The sequence below is a fragment of the Acomys minous genome, assembly GCF_964271855.1.
Source record: "Acomys minous genome assembly, chromosome: 3".
NCBI lineage: Eukaryota > Metazoa > Chordata > Mammalia > Rodentia > Muridae > Acomys > Acomys minous.
This window is the reverse complement of record NC_140485.1, coordinates 114,164,554-114,171,997: the sequence shown is the minus strand read 5'-3', so window position 1 is coordinate 114,171,997 and position 7,444 is coordinate 114,164,554.

The following is a 7,444-nucleotide window of genomic DNA, read 5'->3' as shown; positions in this document are numbered from 1 at the left end:
ACCATATCCTTGATTAAATTATCAATTGCTAGCTACAATAATAGACTGAACTTCTTAGGAACTCTGTCCAAATTATCAAACATAGAAGCCAAATCTCTTGCCCTTTCAATTACATTTTTCCACTTTAATCTACAGGAATATTGTAAATCCCAATTCTTTACACATTTATATTTTAGACAGTATATGGTGTAAATATTATATTTTTTAAAAATCTGATGTATTTATTTATTATTAACAGAGTAAATAATTTGATCACACCAGTTCGAACAGTGTTCTTCTATGAGCTCCAGTTCATCAGCTTACATTTAACATGTTTTGTGAACCATTCATTCCAGCTTCACACACCATGCAAAGTTTCAGACAGAGGTGTGTGGCTTAAATACTCTGTGGAAACTGTAAATGAGACTTTCATGTGCTGAGTCAGTTAAGACAGTATTAATTATCTATCTCCCTTGACAAAATGACAAGACCCTGAATGGTACCCTGAATTTCATGAGGCAAAGTTTTCGAAAATGTGCTCACACAATTCCAGATTTAACTAAACCCACAGTGGCTATAGAAACACCCACTCTTAATCCCAGAATTTAGGAGGCTCAAGCAGAAGGGCAGAAAATTCAAGCCTAGTCTGAGCTATAGAACCAGGCATTGACTTTTGTAAAAGAGAGAAAATGAATTGAAATCATAATATATATGTATATATATTATGTATGTATATATATATGTGTGTGTGTATCTATATATAATTTTTAAAAAATTTTCACATATAAGATATCACTCTAGAAAAGAACAAAATTCCATTATTGCTGCTGTGTGACACTATTTCTGGAGAGATGTTGACAAACATTTCACCCAGACAAGAACCTAGTAGCAGACTAAGTATGGATACCATCAATGTCTAACTTGGTGAGCCAACGAGTTTTGTTGGTCTACTTACAGGAGCAGAAATGACTCAAAGACAGCAGCATCACCAAAGCCGATCACCACAACATAGGTGACAATTCACCAAAGCTGGAGACCTGGTGCTTATTGTACAACTTGCAGGCAGCTCAGTGGGGTTAGATGGTGTCCGTTCCAGGCAGCTCAGTAGGTCTGAGCCTCTTCCTGGTAGTTCAGCTCACCTGAGGTCTTCTGGGCAGCTCAGCTGGTCGCTGTTTCTCCCAGGTAGCTAGGCTTATCCCAAAGTGTCCTTGGGCACATCTTTACTGTATATATACATCTTTACTGTATATATACCCTTGAGGAGGAAGAGGGTGTAGTTAATCTGACCAGTTTCAGGGACTTCCTGAATTATTTTGAGTTGTTTGCTTCCTGTCTTAATGAACTTGCCTGCAATATGAAATGTTTCACCTCTCCTTAGAGCATCCTGTTGTTTCACTTCCATGTAAATGTTCTGTTTTAAAACATCCCGTTGTTTTATCTCTTCTTTAACATGGGCTAAGGTTTTCTCCAAGATGGGAGGTTTTAACTTCAAGGACACTGCTGCTTAAGAATTGTGCATAACTCGGGAGGCAGAGGCAGGCGGATCACTGTGAGTTCGAGGCCAACTCCAAACCAAACCAACCGAACAAAAAAGAATTGTGCATAAATTAATTGCCCCCCCAAAAAAAATTGTTTTGCTACACTGAAAGTGAAGTTCCTTCATAAATGAATTAAAAATAAATAAATTCAGTTCCATTTCTCTACTTTTCCCATGGTTGATGCTACACTGACACACGTTGGAACCAGTGACTGATGACGTTGAATGAATAACAATTGTTCCTGGCACTAAAATTAATGTCTCCTGGGATCAGAGGCCACACTGAGAGTCACGAGGCTATACTGAGACTTTTCTTTAGTTCATATAACACCACTGAGTCCTTTTTGTATGTTGTACATTGTCCCTTGTCAAAACCTTAGAACTGTTCAGAGCTGCAATGCTGTGTAAATCTTCTCTGCTGGACCCTCGGTAATACTGACATCACGTCATGTACTTTTCTAAGGCGAACACGGGGTGTTGTTTTAAAAAGAACATGAAGTTGACATTTTCAAGGCTAAGCTTTATTTTGTAATTAAACAGAGATTTTTTTTTTTTAACCTTCGTGCCATCTAAGCTAAGAAGGAGATTGGCCATTGTCTACATCTGAGGAGACAACATTTTTCCTGGGAAAGAAATCCCATTGGAAGTGTTTGCTTATCTCCCCTTTTCAAACAGAATTGTAAACTGCTGTTTCCTTAAAGTCTGGAGTCTCTCTGTTTGTGATTTTGTGTTCTATAAAGTCATAAGCTTTTAAACGATGGCACACAGGATCCATGTATTTCTATATATTTTTTCTAGCTCCTGTGGTGATTTAAAAAAATGTATGAATGTGAGTGTGAAAGTTGGCAGAATCTCAATATGCTGGATTTATGTCATGGATTTTAGAACCTCACACTGATTGCCTAAATTACTTTCAGTTGCCACTATAACTTTTTAATAACTCTCCTAAGGTATGAACATCAAAGATGCTTGGACTTCAGTATTGTTGGGTCATCCTCATATTTAAAAAGCTCCTTGACTGGCACAATATTTCCATACTACAGAAAACAAAAACTGTTTCATATGCCGTAGCGATGCAAAATGTTGGTGCAGGCAAGAAGCAGGAGGCCACCCACACAGTCTAAGGCAGGGATGCGGCGTTGCTCCCCTTAGAGGAAGGGATGTGGGAAGAGAAGGGCTCGGTTTGATTTGAGTTGTTTTCTTGCACAAGAACAGAAAGTACCTCAAGCAACAGAGATGGGTTTGTTAGTCCCATCACACGGCCTTCTGCAGATGATCCAGATGATCAGAAGTGTGGCTCTAAACAGGGCTACGGAGCTTTTGCTCGCCGTTCTCACCTTCCACAGTCTCTTGGTTTAGGTCAGCACAAACTCTGGTGCTTGGCTAGAGTGCTCAAAGGAAGAGCAGTGCCAATGACCTACCTGTGCATCACATCATGGTGCCTAAGTGCCTCTGACTGCCCCACTAAGAACACGCCCACTAAGAACATACCCACCCACCGCATCTCAGGGCTCTCATGCCTTGCCAGGATTCTAAGCTACACCTCCAGACTACTCCCTCAAGAAGCTGGGTATTTTTGACATTTAAAAAAAATGCCTTTCCAGCCAGGTGTGGTGGCACACGCCTTTAATCCCAGCACTGGGGAGGCAAAGGCAGGTGGATCTCTGTGAGTTCGAGGCCAGGCTTGTCTACAAAGAAAGTTCCAGGACATCCAGGCTACACAGAGAAACTCTGTCTTGAAAAATGAAACAAAACAAAACAAAAAACCCAACAACGACAAAAATGCCTTTCCAACCTCTAGACACCCCGTTGCTGCTCTCCTGGTCTTGCAGTCAGTACCGCAGCTATGCGAACACTTCTTAAGCATTTGACTTTCGGTGTCAAAGAAATAAAACAAGAGAAAGGCTGAGAAGAGGGCGATGGTGGCCTGCTAACAGGCATTGAGTGCATTCAGATAATTCAGAACCAAGTGATTTATAGCTCCATGCATTGGAAACTATGTTTCCTCCCCCTTTTAAAATTAATTATTGGTGCGTATGTATGATGTATGTGTTCATATGCATGCCGTGGTGCATGTGTGGAGGTTGCAGGACAACTCTGTGGAGTCAATTCTCTCCTTCCAAACTTCGTGAAGGATGTGGGGAGTGGACTCAGGCCACCAGGCTTGTACAATAAACACTCTTGCTCAGTGACCCATGTTACCGGCTTGTTCACACTCTAACAATTCTGTTTAGTTTCCTTTTCTTTGTTGTATTTTAACTGTATATTTCTTAGTGAATGTGCTGGCTAGCCTTATGTCAACTTGACATACAAGCTGAAACAATCAGAGAGGAAGGAGCCTCAGTGGAGGATCTGCCCCCATGAGATTCAGCTGTAAGCCTTTTCTCAATTAGTGATCAAAGGGGAGCATCCAACCATTGTTTGTGGTGCTATCCCTGGGCTGCTGGTCCTGGGTTCTATAAGAAAGCAGAATGAGCAAGCCAGTAAGCAGCACTCCTCCATGACCTCTGCATCAGCTCCTGCCTCCAGGTTCCTGCTGTGTTTGAGTTCCTGTCCTGGCATCCTGCAGTGATGAACAGTGGAAGTGTAAAGCAACTAACCTTTTCCTCTTCAACTTGCTTTTGATCACAGAGTTTCATCACAGCAATAAAAACCCCAGCTAAGACAGTCAATTAATAAAGATGCTATAGATTCTCAAACCAGATGATTTCGCTTCAGTAATTGCATTATGTTGCTTACGTTTTCTCTTCTACTCTGTTGTTCTCTTGGTCACATGACACCCAACATTGCATTTGCTACTCAATATTTGGTACTGAATGTTCATCACCCATGTTTAATGTAAAGTCTTTTTTTTTTTTTTTTTACTTTCCGGTGGGTGGTGAGCTACTTCTCCTGATGTACTAGCCCCAAGACTGGTCCCAGGACATGTAACTTCTCAAAGAGCTACAGTCTAGGGGAGAGGCACTTCATAGAAGTGGGAGCCCTGGGCCAGAAGCAGCTTCTAAGCACAAACCAGCCCAAAGAACACCATGACCAACACTGCCTTGCCCCTATGGAAGCTGCTGCGATAGTTTGGAGAGGGCTAGAGGGAAGAGCCTTGTTTGTGTTGCTCTCATCCATCAAGGGGGATGGTGGTAGCTGGTATGCACAGGGACACTGGTTCTTGGAGGCCCATACAATGTCACATATGGATTTTTACTCTTTTTCAGGTGTCTTTTTACTCAAAGGATCACCTGGAGACCCTATGGGCCTCTTCTAAACTCCCCCCAACAAACCACTGGGATACAAACACACTCTTAAAGAAAAGATTTGCTCGTTTTATTTTATTTTTTTATTTTTTAATTTTTGAGGCAAGATCTTTACTATGTAGCCTTGGCTGGCCTGGAATTTGCTATGTAGATAAGGCTGGCCTTGAATTCATAGAGATCTGCCTGTCTTTGCCTCTTGAGTCCTTGACTTTAAGGCGTACAGCACCACTCCCAGCTTTATTATCTTTAATTATCCAGTGTGTGTGTGTGTGTGTGTCTCTCTCTCTCTCTGTGTTCATATGCAAGTATCTAGGTTCAATCCCCATCCAAAAAAGAAAGAAAGGAAAAGAAAAGAACGAAAGAGAAACATTTGAGTCCTGTTTTGATTTTCACATGTTTCACATATTTTTCTTCTTACTTTTGAAAACTTCTTTTTAGCTAGTAGTATTCTCAACCTCCTATAAGTTGGGGCAATTATGGCCACTGTAAAGAGCACTGGGAACTTCTGCTTCAGTTTTGCTTCTTGTGACTTCTCTGTCCCTCTGTCAGCCTCCTGGAGTGACCCATGCATTCCTGAGGAGCTGGCCGGTCCAGCAGCCTTCCCCCACAGTCTCAGCCTTTGTTTGGTAGCCAGGGAGGAAGAGCTGTGAAAAACATTGCCACGTGCTGTAACAAAACTGCTTTTAAAAATGGGGAAAAAATGGTTTGATTTATATAAGCACATGCACTTTTCATTTCCCTTCCTAAAACATTGGAACTCTTTCTCAGCCTTCAGTCTAGATACAGGTTGCTTTCCAGTGTGACCTTAATTTTAAGGACACTTCTCAGAGTCTGAAACACGGAAGAAATAAAATGAACATTTTTCCCATTAGGGTGTGAAATGGTCTGTCAACCATTTTTGTAGTTTCTTGAGGGAGGTGAACTTGGGAATTTGGACTTTTTTTTTTTTCTTTTTTTAACCTACATGATAAGGGGAATAGTGACATAGGAATTTAATAAATGTTTTTAATGGTGCCCTTGTATCTCAAAGCTTTCCACATTTTTGCTGAATAAAAAAGAAAATTAACTACCATTTGTTCAGTTCCCAGCACGATATTTACCACTCAGCTCTCTCTTCAAAGCACTTTCCTGTTTATTCAGTGTTTAGGCACCTCCCGTGTTTAAAGTTGTGAAGTGCTATTTTGTGTTACTTTGTTTGGCCCAGAAATAAAGTGGGTTGCAAGCTGTGCCAAAGCCTGCCCAGGAATCCTTACAGAGCCCCTTTGGCTGTTTCTCGGGCCGTTGCTATTTGTTTCGCACTGCAGCTGACACACGGTGATTAATTGCATAAATACTCATTATTTTTATATCCGCTTCCACAGATGTTCCTCTCTTGGTTCAAAACCAAAGTAGACAGCAGAAAAGGAAGAGAAATGGTGACAGTTAACTGTATTCCAGATAGAGCGCAATTATTACCATCAGCAGGCAGATAATTTACTAATGCTGGAAAGTTTTACAAGTCAGCTTGGAAACACTGGGAGAGAGAGACTGTACAGAGCAAACTGCTTGTCCTTGCTCACCGCCTGAGATGCAGGCCTGCATGCTAAGCCCAGAGGCTGATCAGATTCAATAGGGAAGACATAATTTCCAAATTCTACTTACTGCCAACAGAAATAAAAACAGGCACGACTGGAATTTGGCTTGAACAATGCCCCCAGCCTCCAACATGGCACTCTAAAATAGAAACACAGCATGAACCACACAGGTAATTTCTAGATCTCTAGGCGCCGCATTTAAAAAGGCAAAAAGAAGCACCCGGAACTGACGTTGTTAAGAGGATCTTTTCCGGTTCCAACTGCAGTCACCACATTGTCATTTCAATGTGGAATCATTTTAAAGTCCGTGATAGAGTCCACATTCGGTCCTTGCATATGAAATCTTTGAAATCTAGCATCGTCAGCACGGCCTTCAAACGCACTAGCCACATTTAAGCTGATCTGAAGCCACAAGTGTCCAGTGCCTTCTGTGTTGGGTTTCTCAAGTCTATTTCACATTGGAAAAAAAAAATAATAGAGAATAAGAGAGTGACTCTAACAGAGAACACCATAGGAACAGACTTCATTTGACACAGTGCTATTGATGTGGAATTTTGATCGTATACCTAAAGGGGAATGAAAATTGTAAAGTAAGATGCTTAGCATTTTTAGAAGACGTGTGTGTATAGGTGCTCTGCCTGCTTGTTCATCTATGCACTGCACTATACACGCCTAAACACACCTATCTATACATGCCTATCTATATACTCTTGGGCCCTTGGAGCCCAGGGGAGGCATTGGATAAGCTGGTGTCAAAGTTACTCAGAGTTGTGAGCCACCATACGGATGCTGGGAATCGAACTTAGGTCTTTTATAACACCAACTATTGCTCTTGACTGCTGAGCCATCTCTTCAGCCCCACCTTGCTAGTTGTTGATGCCGAGTCTCAGGCAGCCCAGGTTAGCCTTGAACTCACTATATGGCTGAAGATGGCTTCCAGTTCCCATCCTTCTGACTCTACGTACCGAGTGCTGAGACGACAAGTGTGTGACACCACACTTGGCTTATAACAAGACACTTTCTTTGCAGAATCATTCAGACTGCTGAATTGAAAACAAAATTATGTTCGATAAAATCCAACTCAAGTTTCTTCACCTCTGGGAAAA